This window comes from Canis lupus, chromosome 10 (assembly GCF_011100685.1).
Source record: "Canis lupus familiaris isolate Mischka breed German Shepherd chromosome 10, alternate assembly UU_Cfam_GSD_1.0, whole genome shotgun sequence".
NCBI lineage: Eukaryota > Metazoa > Chordata > Mammalia > Carnivora > Canidae > Canis > Canis lupus.
This window is the reverse complement of record NC_049231.1, coordinates 31441336-31456428: the sequence shown is the minus strand read 5'-3', so window position 1 is coordinate 31456428 and position 15093 is coordinate 31441336. Positions and strand designations below refer to the sequence as shown.

The 15093-nt window shown below is 38.1% G+C and overlaps 2 long non-coding RNA genes across 3 annotated transcripts in view; both read left to right on the top strand.

The window, feature by feature from the left end:
• Positions 1–5885, top strand: part of LOC111097668 — an 81122-nt gene extending 75237 nt beyond the window's left edge. Inside the window, exon 4 of one of the 2 annotated variants that reach the window (XR_005365647.1) lies at positions 5667–5885. This is a non-coding gene — a long non-coding RNA (uncharacterized LOC111097668). Of the gene's footprint in view, positions 1–5663 lie in introns of both variants that reach the window. The other variant, XR_005365648.1, reaches the window with a different exon arrangement.
• Positions 5886–6180: 295 nt separating this feature from the next.
• Positions 6181–10556, top strand: LOC119876723. Its single transcript, XR_005365646.1, has 2 exons — positions 6181–6367; positions 10158–10556. It is a non-coding gene; the product is annotated as an uncharacterized LOC119876723 (long non-coding RNA).
• The last annotated feature ends 4537 nt before the right edge of the window (positions 10557–15093 follow it).

Below are 15093 nucleotides of genomic sequence, written 5' to 3'. Positions count from 1 at the left end.
TCCCCAGTTCATAACAACCCTGTTAGTTGTATGTTCTCTCAGTTTTACATTTGGGAGAACTGAGGCACAGTAAGCAGTGGAGCTTGGATTTGACTCCATACCTGTCTGACTTTTTAAAAAATATGTTCTCCATTAAGAAGGGCACAGGATGAGGTGAGCACTGGGTGTTATACTACATGTTGGCAAATTGAATTTAATTAAAAGTCTTTAAAAAATAAAGAATATGTTCTCTCCACTATACAGAGCACTGTGTCTATATGGTGTTATCAAAGATAGTTTTTGTGTTTTTTTTTAATTAGCTTTATTTTTAATCTTTTATCTGCAATGCTAAGTAAGGCTTGAAGAGTTCAGAAGGAGAAAAACTAAATTTCAAAGACAAGATTATGCAGTGATTAATTGCATGAGTACTGTGTTTGAGCCATGTGTGAAAGGAAAAAGCAATTTGCTACAATTAGAATATAAGTTTTGGGGCCCAGGCATGTTGCTGCGCAGCTTCCTTAACATGCTTTCCGCCCCTATGTTCCTTGCCCATCAATTTCCCATTACTCACAGTCAGTGAGGCTCTCTCTCTGAAATGCATTCATCTTCTTCAAATATGGCAATGACAATAGTAATAATAATGCCTTCAATATAGTTCTGTTCATCTAATGGCTATTTAGGCGTTCACTGGAGGTGTGCATCCATTGCGATGTCTGGATTTGAATCGTAGTTCATTACTTAGACCATCAGCAAGTTATTTAACCTCTTTGCACCTCAGTTCTTTGTTGAAAAGGCAAAGTGGTATATGAGGTGCTAATAGCAGTGCCTGGCACATAGATCAGAGCTTGGTAAATGTTAATTATTATTATCATTTGTCAACCATAATGGTAGGTACTGGCTCTACAGATAAAAGGTAAGTGTAGTGTGGCTGCAACTCAAATTTAATCATTATAACTGAGATGGAGTGCATCCTTACCATGACTCTACTTGGTTAAACAAATGTAACATGGGAGTAAAAATTTATCCAACGCAGTGGTTCTGTTTCTTGACCAGTGCCTCAAAATCAGAGGGATGCTATGGAAGCAATTCTGAAGTTATCTACATATTTTTTTTTTCAATCTTGGCTCTATGTGAAAATGAAGAATCCATGATGTTGGGAGACGGCAACTTCTGACAATAGGTCAGACTGAACTCATGTTGCAGGACTTTTCTAGTGCTACGAATACTAGCTACATTAAAACTAGAAAAAAATGAATACATAGTCTTTTAAACATATATACTTTCTCTCTCATACCAGCCATGTGCTTGACCTTATTTTGTACTCTAAAGGAATCAAAGGAAATACCTAGGTGCTAGAAACAAAGGAAATTAAGCAAAAGTGTTAAGTAAGAGATAATGCTGTACAGGTCACAGGATTACTGGTCTAATATATAGGTCATATGAACTACTGATTGAGATTTTTACAATACACAAGGGCAAGATACTTGACTTTGGAGAAAGAGAGAGAGACAGAGAGAGAGAGAGAGAGAGAGAGAGATTGAGCTGCAACTGAGACCCCCAGTTAGATTGAGCCCCATGCATAAGGCTAGGGGCTTTGAATACTATTCTATAAAAAGGAAGATGAAAAGCATCCATGAAAAGGAGATAAAACATCAGTCTCCAGCTCACAGAAGTTTCTATATAACTGTAGGTGAGAAAACAAAATCACCATAAGAAATAGAAATATTGAGCCTGTGGCTCCTGGGTGGCTCAGTTGGTTAAGTGTCCGACTCTTGGTTTTGGCTCAGGTCATGATCCCAGGGTTGTGGGATTAAGCCCCACGTCAGGCTCCATGTTCAGTGGGGAGGAGTCTGCTTGAGATTCTCTTCCTCTCCTTCTCCCCCTCTTTCTGGCTGCACACTCTATTTCTTCCTAAAATAAAAATAAATATTTTTTAAAAAAAGAAATGTTGAGCCTGAAGCACACATGGTAGATGACCTGAATTCTTATTATTATCATAATTCAGAAAACACCCAAATAGGAAATAGAGGCAAAATTTGTTTTGGAATTAGTGTGACTACAAGGATCTTAACAGCTAAAAATTTAAAACCACTCTGCAAGAATACTTCCAGGACACATGGACCTACCACAGGGGGGAAAAATTCTGAACATGAGTTCCCTATTCAATTGCAAATTAAAAATCAAAGGGAAATAGGGAATTCAGCAGGTAATAAAAAGAATTAACACAACATGGAAAAAAAGAAAACAAGCTGGCAAGAAAATAAAAAGATAATATGTAGAGACAAAAATGATAAAACAGAAATCATATTAAAAATAAAGAGTATGGGGGCAGCCCCCGTGGCTCAGTGGTTTAGTGCCGCCTTCAACCCAGGGCTTGATCTTGGAGACCGGGGATCGAGTCCCATGTTGGGCTCCTTGCATGGAGCCTGCTTCTCCCTCTGCCTGTGTCTCTGTCTCTCTCTGTGTGTGTCTCTCATGAATAAATAGATAAAATCTTTAAAAATAAATATTAATCAGCCATTAGAAATGACAAATACCCACCATTTGCTTCAACGTGGGTGGAACTGGAGGGTATTATGCTGAGTGAAATGAGTCAATCGGAGAAGGACAAACATTATATGTTCTCATTCATCTGGGGAATATAAATAATAGTGAAAGGGAATAGAAGGGAAGGGAGAAGAAATGGGTAGGAAATATCAGAAAGGGAGACAGAACATAAAGACTCCTAACTCTGGGAAACGAACTAGGGGTGGTGGAAGGGGAAGAGGGCGGGGGGTGGGGGTGAATGGGTGACGGGCACTGAGGGGGGCACTTGACGGGATGAGCACTGGGTGTTATTCTATATGTTGGCAAATTGAACACCAATAAAAAGTAAATTTATTATTAAAATTTTTAAAAATAAAAAATAAATAAATAAACAAACAAAAAAATAGAGTATGGTATGCCTGGGTGGCTCAGTGGTTAAGTGCCTTTGGTTCAGGTTGTGATTCTGAGTTCTTGGGATCAAGTCCTGCATCAGGCTCCCTGCAGGGAGGCTGCTTCTCCCTCGCATGTTCTCTGCCTCTCTTTGTGTCTTTCATGAATAAATTTCAAAAATCTTTTAAAAAGAAGGAGTATGCAGAAAATAATATGCATATTTGAACAATAAGCAAAAAATAAACTTTGAAGAACAAAAAGTATAGTCATTAAAATTGAAAACAGCATGCTGGATTTAAGTAGAAGATTAGATACAGCTGCAAAAAGAATCAATAAGCTGGAAGATAAACCTCAGGAAATAAAGTAGATTATGTCACAGAGAGATAAAATTATGACTCATTTTTAAATGAGGACATAAGAACGTTTAAGAGTACTTGTAATAGAAATTTCAGAAAGAGTGAATATAAAGAATATAAATATAAAGAGTGAATATAAAGAATAGAAAATATGAGAGAGAAGCAATATATAAAGGGATAATGGCTGAGAATTTTTCTAAAATAAACAAAGGTAGTTTGAAACACACACTAAGTTCTGAGAAGAGAAAATATAGCCACCTCATAGTCTGGCATATCACAGTAAAACTTCTGAACCTTAAAAACACTAAGAGAAAAAGAAAGATTATCCAAGAAAGAATTATAATTAGATTGACTGCAGAGTTCCTATAAACAGCAATAAAGACCAAAGAACAGTAAAATGATCTCAAAGTTCTTATTAAAATAACTGCCATCCTAGAATTTAATGCCAGCTCTCATACTCAAGAGCAGTGGTGAGACAGTACATTGGTGAGCATCCTAGAGTAATTAGGTCCAAGCCTTGTCCCCATGGAGCATCAGATTAAAAGGACACTGGAAATCACTGTAAACCAGTACTTATGGACTTAGAATCCCCCCTCCCCCAAAGAAAATAGAACCATCTTTTTCTTTCTAGAAAAAGATGGGAATCCCATGGCAGATATATGAGGATTGATTTCAGATTCTTAACCTACTCCAGCCTCTCAGATTAAATCTGTTCTCAGAGATAGGCTGGGTTCATATTACAGGCAGGTGATTGAACTGGCCTGAGAATCCCTGTTGGAAGACACACATAGTTGCCTGGATTGGTCAGGAAAACTCTGATATTGTTACAGTCTTGAAGAGCTTATGAGATACTGAATGAAATAGGTAAGTTTATAATTCCCATAAAGAGTGAGTGTGCTCTAAAGGAGAAAAGTGAGGTGCCATGGCCACTCAGATGTCCAACTCCTCATTGTCTATAGTTCAGACTCAGTCTGACATTCTGTCTTTCACTATCATGTCCCATCATAACTTCTCCAAGATAATCTTTCACTACTTCTCAAACTAACACTCTCCTCCAAATGGTTGGGCTGTTCACTAACCCTTGAAAACAAGTCTCATTTTAAGAACTACATATTAAATAGATATGGGTTGCCTGTTGGTTGATTAGTTGCGTGGCTGAATAAACAAAAACAATTCCTATCTCCTTATGTCTTAGCATCTCAGTTATGCTAACTTGCTGTGGATAGATTATAAACCAGGTTGTACAGAAAGAGAAATCTCTATTACACAAAGTATGTGACCTAACCTCCAGGTTGTGACAGATTTCATTAAAGCTCATAGTATATTACAGAAGTTTAAGATGCAAGGTTTGGAGGCAGGTCTGAGATCTAATTCTGATTCTACCATTAGCTCTGTGACCCTGGGTAAGATACAATTTCTTTGTGTCTCAATACCAAACCATAGGAATAAAATTAAGGCATTACTCATATAGTACTTGCAAGAATTTAATGAAGCAATATATGTAAAATTAAAATGTGCCTGATACATGGCACATACTCAATATAAGTTAGCATGCATTGCCATTATTTTTATTAACACTTAATCAACACAGAATGAGGAAGAAACATTTGCTATTTCATTTACATATTGTTGCAGGTAAGAGAAGGGCATCTAAATGAAGATTTAAAGAGGACCATACGATCTTCCAATTTTCTATAATCCTATACCTACTCACAAAATGTAGAGAAACTACTGGGACTAGATACTAGGTCTTTGATTCTCAATCTCCCTTTCATTCTATCAGCTTTATCATGAGTATAATCCAAGTCTCCTGGCTCATAACCAAATCAGCACTTTTACACTTTTATTATTATTATTATTATTATTATTATTACAACAACAGCCACTGATAATACTTACCCAACAACCACTGCTATTATTGCCTCTATCACCACAACCATAACTAATGCCACTGTTGTGTTAGCCTCACTACCTTCCCCCTAGAAACCATTTATGATGCACCAGCCTTGCACTAGACACTTAAAAAGTTATTTTCTCAAAAAATGTATTATCTCTAATCATTACAACAACTCTGCAAGAATTTTACTTATTTCCCCATTTTACAGATGAGAAAATTCTTAAGTAGCTTGCTCACCACTCACAGCCAGTGGGCAGAGGAGTCAGGATTCAAACCTAGACCCAAAGCTCTCAAGACCATACCTTTTCTACTTCACCAATCTGCCTCTCTACCTAAATGTATTTGAGCACAATAGAACAGATTTGTGCCAGAGTTTTACAGCTGTTTCTCTCAGTCTGCAAAACAGATTGCTCCCAGTTGCTGAGCCTGATGATCAGTGCCAATTTGTCAAAATGCCAATGGTGTTTTAATGATTTAGAAAAAGCACAGGCTGACAGTTTTTTTTCTACACCCAGCAGATGCCTCTGTTCCAAGAACTGTAACAGCATCAAAGTGGAGTGCACCCACTGACTTGCAATGTTTCCTGCAAATGACAAGTCTGTGGACGTCATCTGGGGACCAAGGGCAAGGATGAGCTCTGTCATGCTTATCTGCTGGGAAAAGGAAAACAAAAAAACTAACCAAGATAAAACCACCATGGGGCTGGGAATCTGGCAGAAGATGGCCTGAAGATTAGTTTTAGATAAGTCCTGTCTTCCTCCCTGTATTTCTAAAGCCTTGAAACTTCAGCTTTCTCACTTTGGCTCCTCTATTCCAGCTCTTCGCATAATTATTTTGATAAAGTGTATCCCAAAACGATGGCCTCACTGAAGTCTATTTGACAAGAACGCAAAGCAGTAATGGGGAGGAGAAAGCTGTGTGGCATGGGAGCCACAGATAAATGGGGGCTATTTGTAAGGCAGTGTGAAAAACAGGAGAGTGATGGTAGCCATTTTGCAAGATGTGGGACTTATGGACTCATATGTCTTTTAGAACTTGGTGATTGTGCTTCAAGATGATGGAGAAAAATGAACAAGTGACTGCACACCAAATATAATCCACCTTTCTGAGAGCAGGAAGCAGGAGCCCATGCTCATGCCTCATGTGGCATTTCTGCACACCATTTGTCTTCTGGGCTGGGAAACTCACATGCCTTAGAAACTTCTGCGGAGTTTCAAAGGTAGGATGTGCTTTGAATTTGGAGTTATTACAGCTCATTCAAATTCTCATTTTCCAAACATTTGCTAAATCTTATCAGGAGCTGGTTTTCTGAGGCAGGTCCAGCATCTGAGCATATAAGGAAGCAAGGAGGAATTCTGAGAGGCTCTAGGGAAAGAGAGTATGATGAGGATGTAGGAGTGGTAAACTTCCCGTAGAGGGAGTTGCCTACATCAGGTTGTTAGCAGCCTATGTGGTGGTGCTGCTGCTTCTGACAATGATGATACCGTACTAGCCTTTCGGACCTGCAAAGCATTTAGTCTGTGTCAGATTTACACTAGGATCTTCATATACAACAGGTGTCATAAGTTTTCTCCTCTCTCTGGCATCCCACATACTTTGTTTTTAGTCCCTTACCTCTTCTCTTTTCTTTTCTTTTTTCTTTCCTTCTTTCTTTCTTCTTTTTTTTTTTTTTTTGCTTCAAATTGCAAAGTCTGTGTTGTGGGAGGCACAGGACCATGATCAGATTTTCTGAGATAGAGAAAGGTGTGGTGAGTTATGCCATAGAGGTATGGTTGCAGGTTGCAGATGAGTGTTTCCAGATGAGGGTAAAGGGAGAACATCAGAGAGGACACAAAGCTTTGGTATTGATGAGGACCTCTGAGAAAAGAGCCTCCTAGCTGGACACCCTGAGAGCTGGCTGCATTGACTTTTTGACTAGGTTTTTTGGCTGTCATAACAAATACCACAGAGTGCTTAAGCAACAGAAAATTATTTTCTCATGATTCTAGAAGCCAGAAGTCCAAGATCAAGGTGTTGGTAGGGTTCATTTCCTCTGAGGCCTCTCTTCTTGGCTTGTATGTGGCTGGTTTTTCCCTCTGTGGTGTCCTAATTTACTCTTCTAATAAGGATACCAGTCATTTTGGACTAGATTCTACCGTAATGATCTCATTTGAACTTAGATGTCCTTTAAAAACTCTATCTCCAAATACAGTCACCTTCTAATGTACTGGGAGTTAGTGTTTTTACATATGAACTTTGCTGGGCCCATTATTTAGCCCATAACAATGGCCTAAGGCACAAGGAACACCATAAAACCTTAGGTAGTTTAAGGAAAGAGGGGAAAGTACAGAGGATTTGCTAGATTCTCTTTCCCAAGTAGAATAGCAAGGCAACAAGATTCCATAGTAGAAATGGCTGCATGTCATATCCATGCAGGAAAGCATGAGCTCGCCTCGCAAAATTTGTCAAATTCAGAGTGGCGGGGCCAAGCCCTTTGTACCTAAGAGCAGGTCAGACCTAGCGTAGATAGGCAGAGGCTCTAAAAACTGTGTCATCAGGAAAAAGAGAAAAGGAACCTACTTTCTACTAAGCTACGAACAAGGGCATCTCAGAGAATGTCAGCATGCATAGAGGTTATAACCAATCTTGCCATTTGTGTGACCCTTCCTGTGTGCCAGGCGCTGTTCTAGGTTATAGCTTCATCTGAATCAGATCGTTTGATTCTATCATCAACTCTACAAAATAGCTATTATGATTGCCCTCATTTTACAGATGAGAAAACTGTGCCATGGAGAGAACTTGCCCTGGTTACAGGCAAAGAAGTGGCAGAACCAGATTCCAAGGCATAGGCCAAGCTCTTGACTGGAGCTAATATCAATCACTACCCAACAAGACGTCCACGCTGATGATAAAAGGAAATGCTTCTCTGTCTGTTGGCATACAAGTGGTAGCTGAAGACCCCTTACTACACCCTTGCTGCCCTGTCATTTCATATGTTCTGAGATGATAGTTCTGACACAGGGAACTTATAATTTAAAAAATCAAGTTCTAATAAGATTAAGTAATTGTATATTTTAAAATATAAATAAATAGCTGAGTTTTCAGCTAATATTTGTACACAATACACATAAATTATTTTATCAAATAATTACAAACACCACTTTGAGATGATATTTTATTCCTATTTTATAGAAAAGGACACTGAGCCCCTATAAGTTAAGTAACTTGTGTAAAGACACTACTAAATACTATAGCTAAGATTTGAACCCTGGGTGCTGGGGTGGCTCAGTTGGTTAATATCTGCCTTTGACTCAGCTCATCATCTTGGGGTCCCAGGATCAGGCCCCATACCCTGGCTTCCTGCTCAGAGGGGAGTCTGCTTGTTCCTCCCCGTTGCTCATGCTCTCTCTCTCTCTCATAAATAAATAATAAATAAATAAAAATAAATAATCTTAAAAAAAAAAGATTTGAACTCATCTGCTTGACTCCAAAACCCTTCCAATTTTAAAATGCATGCTGTCATTTTTTATTCATTCATTTTACAGTTACTGAATGAGAGCCAGCTATGTATCAGGCAGTATTTTGAAGCTGGGAATACAGCAGTGAACAAGACAGGCAGGTCTCTCCTGTATGGAGCTTAAATTTTAGGGTAATCAGAGGAGACTTAGAATAAAAAACAAGGAAACAACTAGGTAAGCAAGAAAATACCAATAATACTATGTGAAAAGAAAATGAAGTTATATGATAAAGGAGCTACTTTGAGGGGGTCAGACCTGAAGAGAAGGAGCCACCCATGTGAATGCTTGAGGGAAAAGTCATTTGGCCAAAAAAGTTAGTTAGCTCCATGGCCTCAAGGTTGAGATAAGCTTGGCATACTTAAGAAATGAAATAACCTCTCATGTAGTTGCCGTCAGATGTCAGCTGTGGCCACAGTCATATGAAAGCATCACCAGACTGGATGTATAAGATAGCTCACCGAATATATATGGCTGGTAGCTCAACTGGAGCTCCACCTGAGCCCCTCCACACATGGCCTCTCTGAGTGGTATGTACTTCTCACAGCATGAAGGTAGGGTTCCAATAGAAGATGTCCAAGACCAAACATTCCATGACGCAGAAAGCAGAATCTAGCTTGAAGTTAGCACAGAGTCACATCTACAATATTCTAATAGTTGAAGCAAAGACAAGGTCTGGCTGGACTCAAGAGGGTTGAACTGGGTTCAACAGTGTTCCCCCAAATTCATATCCATGCAGAATCTCAGGAATGTAAACTTATCTTCTAGGGTCTTTACTAATGTACATAGTGAAGATGAGGTCATATTGGATTGGGGTGGGCCCTAATCCAATGACTGGCATCCTGTGTAAGAGGAGAGACACAGAGACAGAGATGCAGGGAAGAAACTCGTGTGGTGATAGAGGCAGGGATGGGGGTGATGTACTGCCAAGCCAAGAAACACTAAGGATTGCCAGCAGCCACCAGAAGCTAGGAGAGGCAGGGAACATCTTCTCTGAATCCCCAGAAAGAACCAACCCTGCAGGCACCTTGATTTAGGACTTGTGGTCTCCAGAATTATGAGAAAATAAATTTCTATTGCTTTAAGCCTTTCAATTTGTGGTAATTTGTTACAGCAGCCTTAGAAAACTAATAAACAGGTGGAGAAACTCCACTTCCCGATGAGCGTGAAGGTCACATTGCAGAAGAGAAAAACAGCGATGACAGATACCATCAAGGCCACCTTTGGAAAGACCCAACCTGCTACTAGTTTTCATACCCCACACAGTAATAGCCTCAGGAGCTATAGTTTGGGTTCCCCTTCTTTTAATAATTCATATGTTCTATTTTTATTTATGAGCCAGTGTGTGTGCGTGTGTGTATGTGTGTGTTCCTTGCTTAAGGAACTTTGGAAAGTGTTGGAGTGTGAACAAACCAATAACATTTTTTCCCCTGGGTTAGGGCTACAGTTTACACGTCAACCTGCAAGTTTCACTGCCCTTTCTGCCAGACTGAATTTCAAACTTTTTCTCAGCAGAATGTGAAGATGGAGCTAAAGTTTTGACAATTTCTGTGGCTGAGATCAAGGAACCATAATTAACCACCAAAGTATTGGTGGATGTTGCTGCCACTTCACACAAAACAGCAGGGCCAGTCCAGCCCAAAGCTAGAAGACCACAGGAAATGGGCATATGCGACAGCTACCCATGGGTTTGAAAAGACGGAGTGTGTCCCAAGCACTGAAGAGGTATCTACAAGTCTTTGTGTCTTCTGAGCATGCCTCAGGAGGCTGTTCTCCTGTTGTTTACTAGGAATCTGAAATTTAAGGCTTGAAGCTTAAAGACCATGGAATTACTGGCATCTCGTTGTTAACTGAGACAGTGGATGTGGATAAGCTTTGAAAGATGTAACAAATAAAAGCAGAGATTATCATGGATGCTTAGCATTGGATCATGATTGACTCCAGCTCCTAACAAATCCTTCTACCATATCTCTCCACTAACAGGGAACTCACTACCATATAAATGCATTATGGATACAGCCATCAGAGGTGAGGAAGTTTGCTGTCTGTCCAGATAATTTAGTAGCAGGCAGAGGAGGTGGAGAGAAAGTCATCCATGAGATGACAAAAACCCATACCTTTGCGATGCATGGATGTAAAAAAAACCTGCATGACAAGAAGCCCTTGTTGAAAATCCAAAAATAAAATTAGCCCAAGAAGATTGAAACAACAGGACAGGGTTCAAATAGGATCAAAAGTAAAACTACTTTGAGGGAACATTTTCATAACAAAGGGGTTATGGTTCCCTCTTCCCATTCTCAAACAGAAAGGAAATGTGAAAAAAAAAATTCTGCCAAAATGGAGTTTACTAGGGAAAAAATTACAAAGTACATAAGCAAATGAACCTTCATGCTAGGAAATTTATCTGCCCTCCTCTGTTAAATTGGAAATAATATAGTAAATCTAAAAGATCTGTATGTATACTTAAAATGAACAAAGTAATATGGAATAAAAATACTGATAGATGTGAGGAAAAAAACTAGTTTTTAAAAATAGCAAAAAAAGGAACTGCAGGAAGTGAAAATAGAACCACTGAAATGAAAAACCCAGTGGTTAGGTTAAAATTAAATTAGATATAGCTAAAGAAAGAACAAGTAAACTGGGAAAATTAGCCAGAATGCAGCAAAAGGATATGGAGAAAGAAAACGTGAAATAGAAGTTAGACATTGAGGGTAGAATGAGGATTCCAAAATAGATCTTCAGCCTGTTAGTGGCTAAACGAAAGAACTTCAAAATATTGACATATTGCAAAAATTGACATAATTTAAAAGAAAAAGTGACAAACCTACAATTACAAAAAGATATTCTAAGATATCTCTCTTAGAAACTGATTGAGGAGACCAAATTTAATAGTATTTAGAACATTTAAAAATATCTAATAAGCAAACTTGAGCTAATGGACAAATAGAGGAATTCACCACCGCAGAGAATATATTTGTTTTCTGGCTCGTGAGAAACCAATGCAAAAACTGACCACAAAGTAGCTATTAGGTAAGATTTTGGCAGATAATGAAGAATAAATATTTTGCAGTGCCATAAAATTAGAAATCAATAACAAAAATACAATCTGCTAAAGCCACATTTGGAAATTGAAAATACACATCTTTATAACTAATGGTTTGAAGAAGAAATTACAGTGGGAATTAGAAAATATTTACAATTGTTTAACAATTAAATCAGTATATACAGGAGACCTTGTGATATTACTAACATAGTACTTTATGGGAAATTTATAACTTTAAATTTGTATATTGAAAAACAAGGAATTCTGAAAATAATTTAGGAAGCTGCTACAATAAAGAAGATAAGAGAAATTACAGAATAATCCCAAAAGAAAATAGAATGGTAGAAATACTAAGAGTGAGAGTCAAAATTAATGAAATGGAAAACAAAGAAACAATAAGACCAACCGAATCAAAGTTATCTTCAAAAGACTAATAAATCAAACAAAAGATCAATTTAAAAAAGAGAAGACAATGAACCTTATTAGGAATGAAAAGAGAAGCAATGGACAGATCTGCAGATTTTTTAAACAATAAAACACCATGCTATACTGAACATTGTTGGTAGTTTATTCATGCCAGAATTTGGGGGAACGGGTAAAATTACTAGGTTGAAGAGTACTTTCTATTAAATACATATAGCCAACCAGCTTTACAAAATAACTAATTTACACTTCCACCACCATTTATTATTCATTGTTTTGGGTTTTTTTTTTCTTTTTTTTTTGCAGCTGCATAAGCATGAATTGGTATATCAGAGTGGTTTCAATTTGAATATTCCCGGTTATTAATAAGTTGACATTATTTCCATATATTCTCTTCTGAGAATTGTCCCCTCATATCTTTTGCACATTTTACTATTGTTTACATTTTTCTTTTAGATTTGTAGAAGCTCATTATAAACTCCAGACACCAATCTTATGGCAGTTAAATGCATAGCAAATTTCTCCTGATATGGGAGAAAACATATTTGCAAGCCATTTTGGGAACATATGTTTTCATTTTTAGAAAATAGATGCCTGGGAGTGGAAAGGCTGGATCATAATATAGAAATGTATTCAACATTATGAGAAACTGCCAAACTATTCTCCAAAATAGTAGTATCATATTATACTCCCACCAGCAATGGATGAGAGTTCCTACTGTTCCACATCCTCATCAACGTTTGATTTTGTCTGTCCTTTTTACCTTAGATTATAGAGGGTGTGAAATATGTGGTTTTAATTTAAAATTTCCTGAAGATTAATATTTGCATACTGCCATTCATAAATTATTTTCTAAAGTGTTACTTCAAGTCTTTGCCCATTTTTATTAGGTATTTGCCTTTTTATCATTGATTTAAAGGACTTCTTTATATTCTTATATTTTAGGTATGGATCCTTTGCCAATTTTTTCCAAAAGAATATTGAGTTGTTCCTACACCATTTGTTAAAAAGACCTCCCACTCTTGTTTGATTGACCTTTGTGTCTTGTCCAAAAAGTCAATGGACCTTATATGAGTAGATATATCTCCGGACCATTTTCTTCCATTGATCTGTCTGTCTCTCCTCATGTCAATAACACTCTGTCTCGATCTTGTAAGTCTTGAAATCAGGTTAAGTCCTCCAACTTTTTCCTTGGTTTTCAGTGTTGCTTTAGCCATTCAAAATTCCTTGTATTTCCACACACATTTTAGAATAAGCGTGTCAGTGGGGCTTTGGTTGGTATTGCATTGAATTTATGGATCAATCTGGGGAAAGGGGTATTCTTATATATTGATCATAAAGCCATTGACTTCAGGGAACTCTTTCTTGTCCATTGCTAACTCTGGATCTCAGCACTACTTATTTTCTTCTGTATTTGAGCCCCCTATACTCTTCACTTTGCCATGCAGTTAAACTCAGTTTCCTGGGTGGGTGCTGCCCAGATTATGTACTCCGTATAATGACCTCTCTGTCCTGGCAACAAAGCATTCTCATTACCAGCTTCCATGGGATGCCTCATACTTGCACGAGTACAGCTTAATGTGGCATACAAGCCCTCACATGGTCAAAGTCCTTCATAATTCTCTAGCCACATCACTTACATTCACTCTCTTGTGCTCTTCCTTCAGCCATAATAAGCCATTAGTTGCTCCTTGAACACACATGCTCTCTCACCTCTGGACCTTTGCATATCCTATTACTATCTCCTGAAACAATATGTTCCCCTCTCTAGACATACCCACTCCCATCCCATTAGCTTAGAAACCTTCCCTGATTCTTCCAGGCTGGTTTAGCTGCCCTTCTCTGAGTTCTCAACAACAGTGGGAAATCCTCATAGCACCCTTATTACACTATGCCTCTTGAAGGTAGGGACTGGGTCTTTCTCTGTTCAATTTCCAATATTTAGCACATTGCCTGGCACATACAAAGCTCTTCATCAGTATTTGTTAAATGTATGAATAAATGAAAGAATTAATAATAAGTAGACACTGTCAGTAGGTCAGTATATTATATACTCCTAGGGATGGGAACCCTTACTCACTAAAGACATCATGGCAGTTATGTACCTGTGGTGGAGACAGATGACTCATTCTTCTCCCAGCACTCGTTAAAAATATCCCTTATCCATATTCAATTTATATGCACCAATCAGTCTTCTAATCTTAATGCACTTCCCAAGTAGATTTCTTAAAAAGGGACGGAAATGTGTTGGCTGGTGGATGCATTCTTAGCCTATTGGCAGATAGATTGCACATCGTAAATGAGTATTTTGGCTCTCTGTTTTTTAAAGCAATCATATTATTTTGGTTGACATGGATACAATCTTAGAACCCCTGCTGGAACTGAAAGAACTGTTTCTCTTTCCATTTTTTTCATATATACATTCCCCATGGAGGAAAGTTCTTATTTCTTGTGTTTTCCCACAGGGCCTAAGATAGTATAGGATACCTTGATGTCATTCAATAAACATAAATTGGATTTAACAATTAACAAGGCTGAAAACTCAACTCTAGAGACACATATTAGTTTTCTATGGGTGTCCTAACAAAGTACCAGAAACTGGGAAGCATATCAACAAAAATATATTGTATCACATATCTGGAGGCTAGAAGTCTGATATTGACAGAATTGGTTTGTTCTGAGGGCTATGAGGAAGAATCTGTTCCATGTCTTTCTTTTAGCCTGTGGTGGTTTGCTGGCAATCTTTGGCATTCATTGGCTTATACAAGCATCATGCTGATCTCTCTGCCTTTGTCTTCATGTGGCCTTCTCCTTGTATTCCAGATTTCCTCCTTCTTTTTTTGTTTGTTTATTTATTTGAGAGAAAAGAGAGTGTATAAGTGGGAAGGGGGCATATGGAGAGGGAGAAGCAAACTTCCCGCTGAATAGGAAGCCTGATATAGGACTTGATTCCAGGACCCCAAGATCATGGCCTAAGCTGAAGGC